This window comes from Anolis carolinensis, chromosome 5 (assembly GCF_035594765.1).
Source record: "Anolis carolinensis isolate JA03-04 chromosome 5, rAnoCar3.1.pri, whole genome shotgun sequence".
Classification (NCBI taxonomy): Eukaryota; Metazoa; Chordata; class Lepidosauria; order Squamata; family Dactyloidae; genus Anolis; species Anolis carolinensis.
In genome coordinates, this window is record NC_085845.1 from 132993887 (window position 1) to 133014342 (window position 20456).

Sequence of the window (20456 nt, forward strand, 5' to 3'; positions counted from 1 at the left end):
TTCCTGAGCTTGTTAGAGTCACCCTTCCACCAGTTTTGCAGCTTCATGCTGCAAACATTTTTGACAGTTCATCAGTAGCCTAGTTAGTAAGTTGGTAAGCTTGTTACTTTGATAGAAATGTGTTTCCTTATCACCACATCCAGACATTTTGTTAATTTTATTTTTGTTACTTTGTACATTATGAAGCTTATATCTCCATGTTGAATATTTTTTTTCTTTTTTACAAATATAATTGAATTTAACATATAGCACACTATGAAGAATGTATTTATGGGGAAATCAATTATTTACAGGTTTATGTTGTGCTTATGATGAAGTTGGAAAGCTGAATTCATCCAGTTTTCTTATATGATTTGATTCCTGAACGCTGCACCATTTGTGCAGGATAGTTTATGATGAATGGTGTGTGAGTCAGTGTGAAACATTGTTATTTCAACATTCTTTTTCAGAAAAAATCTGTTTATGATTTTATGTATGACTTAGCTTTTGCTATTTTTCTTTTGCTTGGTGAAAACTGGAGAAGGTCAGCAATTTTAAGAGGTGGTTTTGTTAGTCTGTTACCACAAAAAAGTGCAAAGTGTTGTGTGGACACCATTATTGTGACAAACTTGTGCAGACTAATAAAATGTTTACTAAATCCTGTTTGTATATACAGTATTTGCCTTCAACTAAACTATCAAGTTGTGGCAATCCTAGGATTTCCTAGGATTTTCATAAGCTTGCAATACTCAAAGATGATTTTGCAAATTATACCTAATCACCTACAGTGTCTAGAGTTCATTGGTGGAGTATACAAAGTAAAATAAGGTTGAGAAAATGCAAGAAAGAAGTCTCCACATTTCTCTGATAACTGACCAAGAATGAATGTATTTGAGGATAAAATGTTTAATGTTTCTATAGGAAGTAAAGTGATCTGTACTTTAATACAAAAATTCTGAAATTAATTTAGAACAGCCTTAGCATAGTAGCTGGTCAACCATAACTCATTTTACTATACACATTAACTGCACAGGTTGGATTAAATAAAAACTAACATTCAACAGGATTTCCAGCTTATCACTGACATTGAAAGGCAACTTAGCATTGTTGAAGTGCAGTGAGGGAATTTTCTTGTGTTCCTAGAAAGGAAACCCTTGAAAAACACAAAGAATATAAACTGGCTGTTAAGTACCCATGGAAGAACTTTGAGGGCAGATAAAAGGAAGCGCTTCTTCATACAATTGAGTCATGGAGCTCACTACAAAGAATGTGGTGTTGATTACGAGCATACATAGTTTAAATGGTGACTGAAATTGAACTAGGACAGTCTATCACTATCAAAAAATGACAGCTCAAAAGGAACTTTCCACATTTAGAAACATAAAATTCCTCTTTAAATACCTTTCCTTGAAATAAAATAAGAGAAAAGATCAAGGCAAAGTATAGTTATGACCCATACACTACAGAAGTTCAGTTCAAAAGCTAAGAAACACAATTAGATGAAATGTGCAACTACTCCACCACTCTTCACACGCCATAACACTTACAACATTACTCTGAAGCAGTATGAAGCATGAAAATCTTTTTTTTCTACCAGTAGCTAATTACTAGATCATAAACTATTACATTCTGAAACATATCCTTCCGATGTTCAGAATCGGTTTATTTCAGCAACAGTGATGAAAACTCACACCATTGCAATACTGTATTGGTTATCTTGTTAATTTATGAGTTGCTTCTGAGAATGGCTATTGTAATATATCAAAAAGAATATAGATTAGGAATATTTTTATTTTTCATTTCCAAGAAGAAAACTATTTAATATTTAACCATTCAAGATTAAAATTATAATATTTCATACCTGTAATGAGTCATGCAACAATCTTTGGACTTCAGAATGGAGAAGGGACTCCAGGTTTTAACCAAATAACATAAAAATGTTCTATAGAGGGGGAAGATGGACCAAGCCAAGCATTTTTCGCCTTCAGAAATTCAATGAGCTTCCACAGCAGTCAAGAATCCTAACTCTGGATACGTCTGCAAAACCTAGAAAATAACAGAAAGAAAATATGCTGTTAAAGTCAGAAGCCAGGTGATTATTAGAAATAAAAATGATAATTGTTAACCTGGCAGCTCACAGGATAAAAATAGCCAAATACATGCATTTGTTTATATCATGTTTGAAGAGCACATTTTCCATTGTATTGCTAGGATTTAATCACTACTAGTGATAAGGCTACTGCATTATTTGACTCAATTTATTTATTTATTAAATATTTCCATCTGAACCTTTACGCAAAAACTCATGGGGTGGCATACAATAAAATACCTCTAATTTGACTTAACACAAAACTATTTGAAACATTAACAATAATTACAACAAACTGGAAAAACGTATTAAGCAATTGAATAAGTTAAAATGAGACTGCTTAAAACAAATTAAAACAATATAAAATAATTAAAAACCATTCACATGTGCAGATTTGTATATAGTAGACCTGTGTTATAGTACCATTATGGGAACCTTTGTATAATGCCATTTTCACATAAAATTTGGAGCCCTATTTTTCTTTTCTGAAATGAATGATGTCTTCAACCTCAAGCTGAAGCATACCATGGAATTCTGCTAAAGGACCCCTAAACACCTACAAAATTGTTATCTCTAAGTCTCCAGTGCAATTATATCTTTTTTTTCATGTCAGAGGCGACTTAAGAAACTGCAAGTCACTTCTGGTGTGAGAGAATTGGCTGTCTACAAGGACGTTGTCCAGGGGATACCCGAATGTTTGATGTTTTACCATCCTGTGGGAGGCTTCTCTCATGTCCCCGCACGAGGAGCTGGAGCTGACAGAGGGAGCTCACCCTGCTTTCGCCAGATTCAAACCGCCAACCTGTCGGTCAGCAGTCCTTCTGGCAATAGGTTTTAACCCACTGCAACACCGGGGACTCCAATTATATTTTTATTATATGGTTAAGTTCCAGTGATACTTCTAATGGCAGTTGAATGCCTATTTTGGCATCTATAGGTCCTCCAGTGCAATTCTATGGTATTCAAAGTTTTTTGTGTATTGAAACTGTATTCAAAGTTTTTTGTGTATTGAAACTGTATTGAATAAACTCACATAATCACCAAACCAACCCCAACATTAAATTGTTCTATTTTGTACTATGTATAAGAATGTATGATAAGAGGTTGGACTGAATAGCCCTTGTGTTCTCTTCCAATTCTATCACTATATAACATCAATGCTGGCCTTTAAGGGAAGGGCACCCCAAAACCAGTGTGCCACACAGATAAGCCCCTCTTCCATGAAGTCCCACAATGTTGTGCACCAACTACTGGGATACAATGAGGGCAAATGCAGAGAGAGAGATTTCTTTAAATATCAATGTTCTAAGCCATTAACGTCTCTAAGATCAGCACCAGCACCTTAAATCCAAACCTGAAGGACACTGCCATCAAACACAACTACTTGAATACTTGATTTATACCAGTGGTTCTCAGCCTATGGGTCTCCAGATGTTTTGGCTCGGGGACCCACAGGTTGAGAACCATTTCTGTGATTTTATGATGAACAATCAAACCTATTTTGCACAAACTGCAGATTCTAGTCATCTTCAAAAGCAGCTCCACACAGACCACATTGCAGTAGTTTAACTGGGGCTCCATCTACACTGCCATATAATCCAGTTTCTGAATAATAACAAATGTATCCCGCTTTCCTCCCTAAACAGGGCCCATAGCAGCTCACAACATTATAAAAGACAATACAAAATGGCAGTATAGACTAATATAATTCAGTTCAAAGCAGATAATATGGATTCAGAAACAGGATTATATGGCAGTGTAGATCCAGCCTGGGACATTACTAGTGCATGAACCACTCTGACTAGGTTGTTCCTGTTAAGAAAATGCCACAGGAGGATTAGGTAAAATTGGTACTAAGGTCTATGGGTCACATAATGCATTTGCATCGTCAGTGACCAAGATGTATCTTGAAGTACTTGAAGTACACATGCTCATACTCCTTTGTGGGAGTCCCAAATGGTTTAGGGCAGGGGTCCCCAAACTAAGGCCCGGGGGCCGGATGCGGCCCTCCAAGGTCATTTACTTGGCCCCCACCCTCCGTTTTACAATATAATCTTTTTGTATTCGTTTTAATGTTATAATATATTGTATATACATATAATATTGATAATAATATTATGTTATACAATATAATACAAATCACAACACCATATAATAATATTAATTATATGCTATATATTACATAACATATAATAGTATAGTGGTATAATTCAATATATAATTATATAATGCTAATATTGTGCTATGCTAATAATATAATATATTAAATGTACATATACCTGCTCTGAGTCCCCTTCGGGGTGAGAAGGGTGGGATATAAATGTAGTAAATAAATGCAGTAAATAAATAATTAATTTTAGACTTAGGCTCGGCCAAAGTCTGACATGACTTGAAGGCACACAACAACAACAATCCTAATTCACTTGACTATTTCATTGGCCAGTAGCAGGCCCACACTTTCCATTGAAATCCTGATAGGTTTATGTTGGTTAAAATTGTTTTCATTTTTAAATATTGTATTGTTCTTTCGTCGTTGTTGTTGTTGTTTCACTACAAATAAGACATGCATAGGAATTTGTTTTTTTTTTTTCAAATGATAATTCGGCCCCACAACAGTCTGAAGGATTGTGGACCGGCCCTCTGCTTCAAAAGTTTAAGGACCCCTGGTTTAGGGCTTTGTAGGTAATCTACACCTTGAATTGGGACCGGAAACTTATTGGCAGCCAATGGAGCTGTTTAAACAGGGAGGTTGACCACTCCCTGTAGTTCACTCCAGTTAACAACCTGGCCACTGACCTTTGTACCAACTGCGATTTCCAAACCATCATCAAAGGCAGCCCCACATAGGACACATTTAGAGGTAACTAAGGCATGGACTACCATAGCCAAGTCAGATTTCACAAGGTACAGACGCAGTTGGCACACAAGTTTTAATAGTGCAAAGGCCCTCCCAGCCAGCGCCGACACCTGAGCATCAAATGCTGAGTCCAGGAGGACCCCATGATGAAATCCAGTAGCACTCAAAGGCTTTAAGTTCATGAGGCTGAATGGGAATATCCTGTTCTACCCTGTGGAACTGGCCCCACAAATTGGAGAAGAACCACTTTAAAACAATTCCTCCTAGTTTCAGCAGTCAGATATTTTTGCTCTATAAGGCTTCAAACTGAATAGTAGCTATTGGGTTTAGGATGTGCCCTTACTGTTTTGTGTAGTATTACTGATGTCTATTTAATTGTTTCATCATTTTAATGGCATTATAATTTCGACGGCATACTGCCAAAGTGAGCGGAAGGAAGAAATCATTAGTGCTGTTCCATTTTCAAAAAACTTCTCATGGTATAGTGCCAAAGATTGTGCTATTATATAAGTAACAGTGAATAAGGATGTTAACAGTTTATGTGGTATATAGTGGGCCATGAAAGAAGAAGAAGAAAAGATGGGCAGATTTGGATCCAACCTATTGCTTCAATTATTTTTAGACAGACTAAGGACAGCTGGTTCAAAAGTGCCATTTAAAATTCAGAAGAGGATGAGAAAGGAGAGGAGGAAAGGAACACAATATGTATTCACTGATACACAAGGTCAAGTAACATTTTAGGATCTGATTTTATCTTGTTTAGTCTGTAAGCACAACCAATCCCCAATTCAAACTAGACAGAATGAAATATGCATTTAGAAGGAATACCAAGTTCCATGCAAAGTATATGTTAGCTACATTATTCTCTCTGATGGCACAGATATTTATTGAGGATAATAGGGGAAATATTAAGAATAGAAAATCATGTATTGTTACAAACAAGAATATAAATGTTTTGTCAGTTTTCCGACAGATATTTAAATTGCATTTATCAGTAAACTTCATGAAACCAATATTATTACATTGTAAAAACCAAGTAATTGCAACATTTTTAAATGAGTCAAAGTCGAACTATTTTCTATCATGGGAATACTGAAAGCTAGTTTATATTCTCTGAATGAATGCCACATTGGAACATATAAACACACAGATAGATGCACATAAAAACATCTACTTTATTGAAAGATTATCACTATATCTTGCATCTACATAGGACATCTTACAGTCAACAATGAAGACCAATAACAATAGGGTTTATGAAACTGTGTTCCATCTTAAGGAGTTCATGTTCCATCACCAATGTCAATTAAAACCAGACATGAAACTATCTAGGAGTTCAGATACCAGTGGAATCAGGTTCTGGCATTAGATTTCACTTTCTTTGTATACAAAAATTGCACAGTATTTGGAACAGCAGCTATTTCAAGGACAAGATGGAGAAACACAGTAAAATGCATTGTCCTTTTGCTCTCAGTTTAGTGCTCAAAACTCTGTTTCCGGAGACTTCTGATTGAACCACAATCAGGTAATGTTTAATCTCCACTGAGTGGGAAATACACAAACGAATTTTTAGACCTAAGATCAACAATAACTACCCTCCAAATCATTAAACTGTATATAATTTATGACTAACTGTGATCTCATTTCCTTACCCTCTCTATTGACTTTTACACAATGGCCCTTCCCACTACTTCTCAGTGTCTGAACACTGAGTACATAATTTCATTACCTCATCATACTTGAAAGATTTGCTTAACACATGCTTCAGCATTGCCTTCAGTGTGGAGTGATTTAAATGAGGACTGTCACCACTGGCAAACTGGTTGCCCCTAGAGAGACACTTGTCTTTAATGTCAACTATGCAGCTTGAATGCATAGAGAGGGCATCCCATAGCAAGGGTATATGCCAGCCCTGTCCTCTTCTGTCAAGCATTCCCCGATTCCTCACTGCATACACAACATATTTCCCAATACTAAGGAGAATTAAGCAGCCCTTGAAGCTTTTTGGGCTGCATTAAAACTCCTATACATATTGGATTATATTTATTATATTACATCCCAGCTCTTGTCTCACATGAGACCCAAGGCGGGCTCCTACAGTGTTTTAAATCATATCCACAGCTACTATCATTATTTTTTAAAATTTAAACGGAGAAGTTAATGGAGAAAGTGGAAGAAAGAGGGGAAAAATCCAAAATCAAGAATTCATTCTGCAGTTATCGTACTGTAAATAATGCATTTTCTCTGTTTCTTAAAAATAAAATGTTTGCATAATGAACTACTATCTGAAAATTGTCAACATTTATTCACCAGTCTCTTTTTCAAAAGGTCTGGGATGCTCCTTGAGCTCCCAGTAGTTGTCCGAAGCTGTATTGCTTCACTTTGTAAAACCCCTTTGCCCCAGTCTATGTTGGTGGATTTTTAAAAAAAAAATCAATTACAGTCAAAGTCCCCGACACAAAGCATCAGCGACACAATGCAGGGTCCTGAAATGGCACAGTGTAAAATGCTGTTTCATCTGCAGCTATCAAATGAACTCCAATTTACCCTAATAATCGTCGCTGGAACAGGAGAAAATAATTACATATTTGTCAGAAGAAGAGCCCATTTCTCAACATTTGCATAGGCAAGAAAGAACAGTCCCAGCCAGCCTTGTGGCTCAGCAGGCATTGTTAGTAGGTGGTAAATGAGAGAGGCTCCTACAGAAGGGACACTTAATCTTTGGGAAGAAAAGGAAGGAGGGGACGGTGCTAAGCGAGGCACCCTGATGCCATAAGATTTATACAGAGCAGTGGATGCCTGTCTTAGTGTAAGCAATTTGTTTAGCACTTCCAGCTGAAGGGTTGCTCACTGGTGTCTGAGAAAATTAGACGCCTAACAATGAAATATTAAGGACAGGGGGGAAGAAGAATGAAAGTAAAAGCCTCTTGATGAACCCACTTAAGTTGCATTGTTCTAAAGATGGAAGTGAAGGCTTAATTTATTTGGCGCATGTTCTAAAAGAGAAGTTGAGACAATGAGACCAAAGCTGGCCTTCCCACCACCAGCAGATATAAACCCCAATGTTCAATAATGTTTAGGTTTTCCTGGGTTGGAATAAGATTTTGCCTTTTGCCACTGAAGTCAGAGAAGGGAATATTTCCCTTTTTGATGACGTTTACGATACAGTGCCCTGTTTCCCCTAAAATAAGACATCCCCAGAAAATAAGACCTAATAGAGGTTTTGCTGAATTACTAAATATAAGGCCTTCTCCGAAAGTAAGACCTAGCAAAGTTTTTGTTTGGAAGCATGCCCGCCTAACACCAAAGTATGCAGGATCGGTAAATGTACATACCATAGATTGTTGTACATAGAAATAATGGTAGTAACAAGAAATTTTTGATAGGATTCACAGTTTGTCTGGTTATGCTGGTTTGTGATGACAACTACTGTACAGTATATAATAAATGTTCAATTTTTTGTTCAACAATAAATGTGAATTTTTCTTCATGGAAAAATAAGACATCCCCTTAAAATAAGACCTAGCGCATCTTTGGGAGCAAAAATTAATATAAGACACTGTCTTATTTTCGGGGAAACACGGTACTAACACTGACCCATGAACATGTTATCTCAGGTTTTGGGGGCTGATTTTTTAACAAAAAATTCAAGACCTATGTATAAGTATATAGAGTAGTTTAGTGTGTGTGTGAATACATGCACAAACACACATGTGCACATAAACAAACTGCTAGATTGCAATCTTTCTAGCCAATATGAAAATATATAGGATTTTGAACTCCAGATACACTTTACACTTTCTAAATGTCACTTATTGTGGCTGTGATATATCCAGGCTGGCATTGCTACATGGTCCCTCTCCTAGGATAGGGACAATGGGTCTCTGGGTGACATTGGCATGGACAAAGTTGGGCAATAAGGATGTACATTATAATCCACCACAGAGCATGGGGTTGAGACGATTTCTCACTGTGAGAGCTGTTCAGCAGTAGAACTCTCTGCCTCGGACTGTGGTGGAGGCTCCTTCTTTGGAGGCTTTTAAGCAGAGGCTGGATGGCCATCTATCTGGGGTGATTTGAATGAGATTTTCCTGCTTCTTGCAGGGGGTTGGACTTGATGGCCCATGAGGTCTCTTCCAACTCTACGATTCTATGATTCTACGAGACTCAAGTCTGGGCCCGGGCTATGGCGTAGGCGGGAGAGCAAGCCAGTGCAATTAACTGCAATGAATCACCCTGACCAGGAGGTCATGAGTTCGAGCCCCGCTCGGAGCCTATTTTGTTTGTCTTTGTTCTATGTTAAAAGGCATTGAATGTTTGCCTATATGTGTAATGTGATCCGCCCTGAGTCCCCTTCGGGGTGAGAAGAGCGGAATATAAATGCTGTAAATAAATAAATAAGTCTGTTAAAAAACAGTTTTTAAAGACTTCAATCCCAGAATCTGCAGGTGTTCAGGTTGATTGGGGAATTCTGGCTGCTGTAATCCAGTCCCCCTCTCCATGTTTTACTACTGACAAAAAGAAACACATATGGCGTTGTTTGTTGTCTGTGTTTGTATAATGGCCATGCACTTTCAAAACATTTCTTAATTATGGTGACCCTGAGTCAAATCTATCTCAAGGTTTTCTTGCAAGATCTGTTCAGAGGGATCTTGCCAATTCTGTTCTCTGAAGCTAAGACCCATTCTACACTATCTTTGTTTCCCAGGATCTGATCCCAGCTTATCTGCTTTGGATTACGTGAGTCTCCACTCCAATATGGTCCGGGATAAGAAGATAATCTGGAATCAGATCCTGCGGCACAAGGGCAGTGTAGAAGAGTCTAAGACATGCTCAAAGATTTCAACTTTGTCTGCCATGATCCAAACCTAACACCCACCACTGCATCATGCAAACTCTTTGCTGTTTTGTGCCTATTTTGATTAGTTTAGTTAATTCTGTTAGTGTTCTTTGTAGTGTATGTGTACACAAGGGTCTGAAATTTGATAAAGGACCATCAGAATAAAATGAGACTTCAGCCTCTATTTCCCAAGAGCCAGAGAAGAATACTGAGCATCATCAATTCCATTTGCCAGCTTATTATCTTAATTCCTTTCAATAATAAGATTTGAGTGGAAAGTGTTTTTGTTAATCTAGTTAATAGCTGGAAATGAATAGTAAGAGTTAGGTTTCATCTGTAGATATGCCTCTTTCCCCAAAATCAGCACCAAGGGATATCATAAATTGGAAAGACTTCTGAACAAAAATCTTATAATGTAGATTTTGTTGGAAAGAAGTAGAGCCAAAACACAAGTAAGCTTATGTTTTCTTGTGTCATGATCAATATTTTCAGATAAACAATTGGAAATCTGGAGGCTTCAACTCAAATCTATGGGACCAAGGGAATGGAGCTTAAGCCTTTGATGACAAAATTAAATTTTATAGGGTTTAAATCATTGCTATCATACTGGCATTTTTAAAACATTTTTGGGAAAACATATAGAGTGCCAAGAGCCAGCTTGTGCAAATGCAAACAGGATTTATGTATGAAACATATTGTATAGCTGTTTATCCCTAACTTACCAAAATGATAAATATTAGGATAGGATATCTCAAGCTGTGCCGAATTTAAGGGATGCTGGAAATTACTTAGGACAAATGTTATTCTAGCCTAATTTTTAGATAATATTGTAGCTATATATCTAAGTTGGAGGAGAGATAATGTAGGTTCTCCTTTGCACTGCTCTGTCTCAAACTCAATTTTTGGCCCATCTGTTAGCAAATTAACCAGTAGATCAATTCTGATAGTAGATTATTTTGTCAGCTGATCTCTGAGATCAACCAGCAGAAAGGAATTCAACTTGCAAAAGAGATTTTTTTCCTACAGAATGCCATTTCTGCTGTTGAGGTCTAATGGCAGAGTAGACCAAAACCCCTAAAAGGCCACCAGAGAAGATGATTCTGGGGCAGTATATTCCACTGTTAATCGCCTCAAACTGTCAGGAAGGTCTTCCTAATATTTAGATGGAATCTTTTTTCCTGCAATATGAATCCATTGCTCAATGTCCAATTTCTAGATCAGTAGAAAACAAGCTTGTCCCTTCCCCCAATAAAGTAACAGTAGTAATACTAGTAATAATAATTTATTTACTTTATTTACACCGCACCTTTCTCCCCAAAGGGACTCAAGGTGGCTAACAACTGCACACTATGATCAATTTAAAACAAAGTGAATACAAAAATTAAAAAAAAATTAAATAGTACTGCGTGTGCTTTGTTAAAATATGATTAAAACAGAATAAAAACAATTTAAAATGCATTTTAAAACACACAATCCACCCAAATATTTCACCCTTCCCTAAATCCCTGCTGGCAGAAGGAGGCCAGCAGGGATGGGATCATCCTGGTCTCTCTTAGGAGGGAGTTCCACATCTGGGAGCAGCCATCGAAAAGGCCCTCTCCTGTGTTCTCAGCAACCACATTTGAGTGGGTGGTGGGACAGAGAGAAGGTCCTTTATGAACCTGCAAGACATCATAGATGCATTGCAGGAGATCCCCATGTATCCCAGATCCCAGGGCAAAGTTGTCTCTGCAGAATTTGGAAATCATTGGAGAAACTTGCCCTTGCTGAAGCACTTTGGAGAATTCAGAACAAGGGGGTAAGGGGGTTGCCAAAAATATCTCAAGGGCTGACCAGCATGGGGCTAATTTACTTCCACTTCTAACCACCACTTCCCCTTTTCTTCCAGTCTCCTGTGTCTTTGAGGCACTAGGGCGCATCTCTCCCATGTGGGGGAAAGTCCCCACAAAGCGATTTGAGGCCAGGTTCTGTGGTTAATGCAATCACCCATGTGGTCTCAAACCAGTTCCGGACCTGTCAACCTAATCATCCATGTAGTGAAATCAGTTCCTCCCAAACCAGCAGCAAACTGCATTATAGTGTTAGTGGAGATGTGCCTGACGACTACTAAATCTCTTTCACATGTACTGTTTTCAAGCCAAACATTGTCCATCCTATGTCTGTGCATGCCATTTTTTTCTGCTCAAGTGTAGAACCTTTATTTCTCATTGTTGATTTTTTTTGGGGGGGGGGGGTGGATCTTATTTCTTCCTGTATTGGGTCACTGAGATTTGAACTGCAAAATGTTGGGATTATCTGATTTAGGTGAATCAAAAATCTAAAGATTTCATCTAAAGATTCAGCAAAACAATTTTTAAATCTGTTTGTGGGTGTTTGTTTGTTTTTTGAAATGGTCGCTTGCTTAATTCAGAAAATACATTACACAGCATTGCTGCAAGCCAGGAGGATCCTGATATCAACCAGGGATAAAGAAACTAAAAGGAGTCCCATAAATTTCACCTTCAGCCTTGGGGAAGGCAGGATGTAAAGAAACCAACTGTTCAAAGCTGATCCAAGTATAACACCTTTAAACTAGTCCCTTGCTGCTATGTTTTGGATTTGCAATGGAAACATTTATTTCTCGCCTCAGCTTTTGCAGAGGTGTAAAGATGTGATGTGCTTTGACTTGCCTCAATATTTACACAGTCGGTATCAAAGCAGTGTGTTTTTAAAACCTTGCTGTGATGTTCTTGCCTTTTTATTGTATCTCTAATGAGCACAATATTACATGATGATAAGGAAGTCTATCATAGAATCATAGAATCATAGAATAGTAGAGTTGGAAGAGACCACATGGGCCATCCAGTCCAACCCCCTGCTAAGAAGCAGGAAATCGCATTCAAAGCACCCCCGACAGATGGCCATCCAGCCTCTGCTTAAAAGCCTCCAAAGAAGGAGCCTCCATCACGGCCCCGGGGAGAGAGTTCCACTGTCGAACAGCTCTCACAGTGAGGAAGTTCTTCCTGATGTTCAGGTGGAATCTCCTTTCCTGTAGTTTGAAGCCATTGTTCCGTGTCCTAGTCTGCAGGGCAGCAGAAAACAAGCTTGCTCCCTCCTCCCTATGACTTCCCTTCACGTATTTGTACATGGCTATCATGTCTCCTCTCAGCCTTCTCTTCTGCAGGCTAAACATGCCCAGCTCTTTAAGCCGCTCCTCATAGGGCTTGTTCTCCAGACCCTTAATCATTTTAGTCGCCCTCCTCTGGACGCTTTCCAGCTTGTCAACATCTCCCTTCAACTGTGGTGCCCAAAATTGGACACAGTATTCCAGGTGTGGTCTGACCAAGGCAGAATAGAGGGGGAGCATGACTTCCCTGGATCTAGACGCTATTCCCCTATTGATGCAGGCCAGAATCCCATTGGCTTTTTTAGCAGCCGCATCACATTGTTGGCTTATGTTTAACTTGTTGTCCACAAGGACTCCAAGGTCTTTTTCGCACACACTGCTGTCAAGCCAGGCATCCCCCATTCTGTATCTTTGATTTCCATTTTTTCTGCCGAAGTGAAGTATCTTGCATTTGTCCCTGTTGAACTTCATTTTGTTAGTTTTGGCCCATCTCTCTAGTCTGTCAAGATCGTTTTGAATTCTGCTCCTGTCTTCTGGAGTGTTAGCTATCCCTCCCAGTTTTGTGTCGTCTGCAAACTTGATGATCGTGCCTTCTAACCCTTCGTCTAAGTCGTTGATAAAGATGTTGAACAGAACCGGGCCCAGGACAGAGCCCTGCGGCACTCCACTTGTCACTTCTTTCCATGATGAAGACGACGCATTGGTGAGCACCCTTTGGGTTTGTTCGCTTAGCCAATTACAGATCCACCTAACCTATCATACAAGGGCAATAGTGAAAATGAAGTTGTTTCTACAGTTCAGATTTCCTATTTGGCACCGTAGCTTATTCATGCAAAAACAAATTGTGCAAGCTGCTTTGTGACTATTCTATGGAAAGCTGAAACATTTTTAAAGGAAAAGAATAAATAACAAAAGGCTTACTTTTGAAAGGACATCTGCTTCACGAGAAAACTCTTAAAATTAGTAACTACATGAGAACAGAAGAAAGGCATTTTGAATGCACAGCTGATAGGATGTTTCTTTCAGACCTTTGCATTCCAAATCACCCACTTCACTGTTTTATTTAAAGTCATCAATAATACAGAACCATCTTCCAGAAGTATATTTGCTTATCACTAGGCATTGAACAATATCCACAAAAAACATCTGGCACTTGAAATACCAGTGGTCCAAGGTTTAGGCAACTCAAAGGCAAAATACAGGCCTATCCCCGCTGAAGGCTTGCCATTCCAGAAGGCTCTTCCCTTCCACAAAATGTCAGAAAACATCTGTGGTATTAACTGAAGGACATTCAATGCTTCTGTCATATGCTTGTTGAGCGTAAAGTATTTATCCTCCCTCTGTTCAGTTTATTCTGAAGTCTGCCTGCCTTTTCTGCATGCCTCTCATTGGGGCAAATGGTCTACCCAGACATTTTGCAACTGTTTAAAGAATATTATTATAAAAGACCAAGTCACAAACATTGTTAAGCCAGTTGTCTATCCTTACCAAATGATTGGTCACAGCATCCATCTGAATATAATTCAGAGGCATAGACAGAAAAAAGGGATAGAATGGTAAGCAACTTCTGTCCTAAATATATGAATTCCTTAGCATAAAAAGCACAGTTGGGTGTAAAATGATTTCAGACACTTTTCTCTATGGAGAAAAAGGTTAGCATTTAAAAAATGGTTTAAAATTTAAAAGGAAATGCAAATGATGAAAGCCCAATGTATCACCATATTATCCAACACTTTGAAGTTGTTTTCAACTTTTCATGGAGATTACACTTAATTAAATAGTAAATGTCTCTTTTGCTTGGTTTGGATATTGGCCACAGATAAGGGCACATGGTGGTTTTAATCCAATCCAATCTTACCAAGATATTCCTTTTTACTTAAATCAACACTGTTCAGTAAGGGTGAGTGCTTTTTTACAGATGACATCCACACCCCTCACTACAAATGCCATTTCCGTGACAAGTCGCTTTCAAAAAGCCCCGCTCCCCTAGGTTACATTCCACTGTAAAACTTCAGAGGTTACATTCCCCAGGCTCTTCTTACTCGATCCACCCCCACATTATGCAATTACCTGATTACTGAACACATCACTAAAATGCCTTACTCCAGAAAGGAAAATTGCCAAATTGTTGCTGTGCTAGGCCAAGTTAGAGCTGAAGTGCTCCATTCAGCAGTTTTACTTGCCATGACTACTACTAAGCCTTATACATTAAATTAAACAAAGACAGTCAAAGATTTAGAAGTTATGCTCTGAACCAAATAAGGAAATGGCATTTGTGCCCACACTGTATTTACCTTTCAATCAATTTGTTCTTGTTTGCAGCCAGTTGGCACATCATTTTCAAATGTTATATAGAAGAGTCAGAGGAATGAGGAAGGGAACAGACAAAAGAAATTCAGGACTGTGGTGAAGAGAATGGTTTAGGCACAAGTTGGTTTTGGAAAGCTAAAGAGTGTGGATTTTCAAGCTAGAGGTCTCAACCTGAGCAGCCTTGAAGTGGTAATCCTAGTTCTATTTCTTTCCAGCCTCTTGTTCGTAACTGACTGAGCTCAGCCAATTGCACATTATTTCTAAGAGAGATAAAAGGATATTCCAAAAGATTCAACTTACAAGACCATTCCACAGATCTTTCTTTTTCAAGTTAAAACACTGTTTTCAATTCCCTGTTATCCTGTAACCCATTAAATTTTACGTCTTTTCATTAATCAGTGCAAAGCTCATTGATCCTTCTGGCAATATAAAATCTTTAAAACATGTGTGTGATCTGAATCCAAAGGTTTTTCCTCCATCAAATATGTATGCTGTGCAGAATATGGTAAAGATACTTCTGGAGATGGAAACTCCCAGGATCTCCTAGACAATATGGCCCAAAATGTAGTGTGAAAAAGTATTTTTTTTCAATGGTTGACACCAGTTCCCTAGCAGCTCCGTTGAACTCTTAGGATTTTATATGGCATTGCACAGAAATCCCTACCAAGGGTGAAACTGACTAGGAAAAAAACCCCATTATGTCTAATGCTTCCAAGGTAAGACGGGAAAGGTAAACTTCTTAACAACAGTACATTTCAGAATAGCTGCAGACTTTGCTGTGTTTATGGCATGCTAGTTTTCAACATGCAGAGGTATGTGATTTGAATAAAAATTATGGAAGACTTTTCCAAAAAGCAATTCATCACTTGCAACCTTGAGTCTAACAATCCAGGTAAGATTTAACCATAAGTATTTACTGAGTGTATAAAAGACTGCACCATATTATCTAATATTTTCATCCTAAAAATATTACTACACCAAGACTCCAAGAATGCTATATAGGGGAACTCTTTGTAGTCTTCTATGGTGCTGGTCTGAAAAATGGAGTGGGGGGCTATTATTCACAACTGTTCTGAAGTCTCAAGGACACTCAGAAAGTCTGAGAAAAGTATCAAGATAAAGCTTGATATTATTGAAGTATCAACAAATGGTCAAGGAGGGTCCATGTCCTTATCCAGGCTTAAGAGAAGGACAGGAATTCCTGTGACTGCCAGATTAAAATATACATTTCCCAATTACCACTGCATTTTAGCATCCCTATTAATCTATTTACATAACTCAAAGCATCCTAAATGTGTAGTGTGATATATATATATATATATATATATATATATATATATATAGACACACACACACACATATCTGTGTGTTTTACTTTTATTAACAAAATTGTGACAGCCTATAGCTACTATGAGCAATAAAGTTTGCTTGAAAGAAACTCATCATCCACACTGATATAGAAGATCCCAAATCTCAGATTATTCAGGTGTTCAGCACAAGAGGAACTGGGTGAGCATTATGCTGCCAAAAAATATTAAGCTTTTATTAGCGTTTCACATGTGAAGGGCAGTACCTTAATAATGCTGTCAACTTCTGAAAACTCAGGAATGCTCCATGACAGTTTATAATAAAACAAAACAAAAGAAAACAAAACAAATAGTTTAACTAGGTTTGTTAAAGGCAGGAGGAGATTCTTTTAAAAGCAGGGTGTAATCAGTTTAAACAGCTTGGGTCCAAAGTGCAACATTAACCAAAATCAATAGTTAAAAGTTGACTCTTGGAAAAATTCAATTAGGAAATTACCCAAATGCACGGGAAATAAAAAGTTTACCTGCCTCGGACTCAGAGAAAACAAAACTAACATTTAACAGTAGGTCTAAAATATATACTACGCTGGATTTTCTAGTAACATTCTTTAAATTTAAAGAAGATAATGTGTCAAACCTGAAAGAAGTCTCTTTTATTTTATTTTCTATTATCCAAAAGTTTAGTATTTTCTTATCCTCCTTTTCATAAGCAGGATAGACAGCTATTTTATCTTGGTTTAACTAAAACATATCTTGGTTTAACTAAAACATGAATCATGGTGTGCTCTAAAAACATAGTGCATTTGCTGCTCCCTTCACAGAGCAGTCACATCAAGATATGTCCAATTATTCTCTATTTTCCATTAATAGAGAGTGACGATCCTTTTTATCAAAAGAGTATTGTAAATACATCCCTTACATGGATTACCACCTGATGCTTTCCTCATTAACAAAATATACATCCTAATAGCATTTACCTATTAGCCACATATTGAACAATTTTCCCCATGCTGCATCTTTCCCAAAGGAGAATTTCAGAAAGACAGGGTTTTCTCTCACATCCTTATCTAAAACAAGCCAACTACTGCTGCTCTCTACCAAAGTCCTATGAGAACACAGAAACATGGAAAACATGTCAAAGGAAAGCTGACTTCTTTCTCTCTTTCTGTATCTTCTACAAAAGGTTACTGGAAAGGGCAATCACTTCTTTCATCCCTAGCATCTATTTCTATAAGTGTCAAGCTGTATCACTGAATACTAAAGTTAATATTGTCCATGTATTTCTAATTTCTATATATGGCTGTGAAAGCTAGGCAGTGTAGAAAGAAGACAGGAAGAAAATCAGCTCATTTGAAATGTGGTGCTAGAGAAGATTTCCAAGGATGCTGTGAACCTAAAAACGCAAATAAATGGGTTCAAAGGTAATTCAAGACTGAACTCTCCTTAGAAACCAATATGAGCAAGTACATACATATCTCACTTTGGACATATCATGAGAAGACATGACTCACTAGAAAAGATAATCATGCTTGGTGAAGTAGAAGGCAATAAGAGGAAGATCACATTCCAGGTGGATAGACTCAATCAACGGAGTCACAGCTCTAAGTCTGCTGACCTGAGTAGGACTTTGAAGTCTCTCATTCATAGACTCACCATAATTGGAAGTCAACACAACAGCAATTAAAAACAGCAATCTAGTTTCATGTCCGAATGAGAATAATATTTAATTGTTGAATGAGAATAGTATTTCATTGTTAACTGTTCATGCTTCTCTCATAGGGAAAGTGTACAAATTTTGCTTGTTATATGGGAAAATGAATTTCATTTGTTTTTCTTAAGCAATGAATATTCAGAAAAGGTTTTTGCCAGTTCCCTCCTCTGAAATGTGCCCTACAGCACTTGGTATTAGTTGGCAATCTCCTGTGCAAGTATTAACCAGAACTGAGCCTGCTTAACTTCCAAGATCAGAAGGGATTCGGTGCCATTGCCATCCTATATTTATATATTTCCTTTCTGTTAATGCATTCAAGGCAGGCTGCCATCAAAATTATGAATCATATTTTAATAAAACATTATACATAAGTGGAAAAAGGGAAAGGGAATAGGGATGTAAGTCTTTGTAAATTTTGTTCTTGTGGACAAAAATGAATATTTCATTTCAATCCCCACTATGAGAAAAGCTTCCAAAAGTCATGATTTTCAAGTACTGTTAAAAATTATGCTCTGATAAATACACATGTGAGTTTTGTGCAAAGAAAACAAAATTATGCACTCATCATAGCTAACCTACTTTATGTACAGAAAATGCTATGTTCTGCAGAAATTCTTTTTCAAAGAGTCCCAAACAGTGGAAATTTTCATCTATCCAGTATTCTCTTTCATCCAAGATTCAAATATTAATGAACATTCTTTCAATCCCTACCAAGGATGTGTAGGGAGGTGACCTTGGGCAACTCAACATCTTCTCTGAACAAATCTTACCAAAGAAATCCAATCACAGATTTGTCTTAGAGTATTCATAAACTGGGTATGACTTGAAAGCACGTAACAACTACCACCACCAACACCACCACAGAATAGTTACTGATGGAAGTAGTTTTAACTACAAAAGTGTCAATCGGTTAGAAGAAAGGTCCATACCTCTAGATTACAGACTATCCTCTGACATTGTTATGTTTTCTCTAGGCTAACAAGAGTACAATTATTCAAATACTGTTGAGTTACTTGATTGGCTTCTCTGTTATGTAAGATGTGAAATATCTTCAGGTGAAATATCTTCCCTTCCTTTGAGCATAAGGAGCACACTTTCTGAAATCGTGCAACTCAAAGTGAAATATATCCAATCATAATTCCAAGCATCCAAGTTCTTGTGAATAATCAGGACCTGTGGATCAGCCCAGAAGCATGACATTGAATGGAAAAATGGAAAGGGGCATTAAAAGCAATGAGATTAATACAGCAGTCTAGCCACGGGCATCTTATCAGAGAAATAGGATCTAGCTTTTGACAAGCTACTTTGCAATTTACAGAATAAATGTGTTGCTTCTCTCTAAAATGTAAGATGCTGAGAACTCATTCAAAGTATAACTACGGCAATGAAAAAGACCTGCCAAAATTACAAAGATCTCTGGAGACAAATTTCAGGTATATATTTTGTCTCTTAGCGTTTCATCTCCAAATATGGCACTCTTTTTAAAAATGATGCTATGATACATTCAGTCCACAATGGACTTCAAAAGAGTCATTTTCAGATATAATCTTCCACAAGTTGCAAGGGAAAGAATTTAAGGAGGTATGGTCAATTATATTCCTCAACTTTTCCTTGATAGGTCACACACATCTTCAGGCTTGCTTTCCATGGCAATTCACATCTCTTTAAAATGTGAGTGGGCAAAGGAAAGGAGAAGGCATTTTAAAACATTGTAGGTAGATGACTAAATGTATTTTATTAGTAACACTTAATATTTAATTTAATGTATTGCATCTCAAAGGCAAACACATCAATTATTCATGTCTGTGTGCTCACAATCATTTTTGTATTTCTGGTAGAAACTATTCCACAATGAGAGATGCAAATGTTAATTGAGTTGACAGGACATTAACTATCTCCCAGGTAAGAACTTAACTATGTCTGACACTCATCTGGCTTGGGGAAAAATGAAGAAAATGTAATGAAATACCAGACAGCTGTTTTATACCATCATATTAACATAGAGTTCATATGTAGTGCATTCAACTAATCAAAACTTGGAAGGAAAAAAACTGCATGGTATAACCTATAATATGGTGTTTTGGAGTATCCTTCTGTGAAATAATGCTATAACTGATATTAATACTACTTTGTTGGATGAATGTTGGGACATTTTGAGTCCCCTCCTCCATTTTAAGTCATCCTCTTACTCTTAAGTGCATGGTTTTAAAGGGATTGAAAGATAACAAAAAGATAACACATAGCTTACAACACTAGT

At 37.5% G+C, this 20456-nt stretch overlaps 1 protein-coding gene across 1 annotated transcript in view; it reads right to left on the bottom strand.

Moving 5' to 3' along the window:
- Positions 1-20456, bottom strand: part of plxnb2 (plexin B2) — a 398065-nt gene that overhangs the window by 287994 nt on the left and 89615 nt on the right. The window contains exon 2 of the mRNA XM_062982295.1: positions 1841-2025. The gene's annotated coding sequence lies outside the window, so the exon portion shown is untranslated. The remainder of the gene's footprint in view (positions 1-1840; positions 2026-20456) is intronic.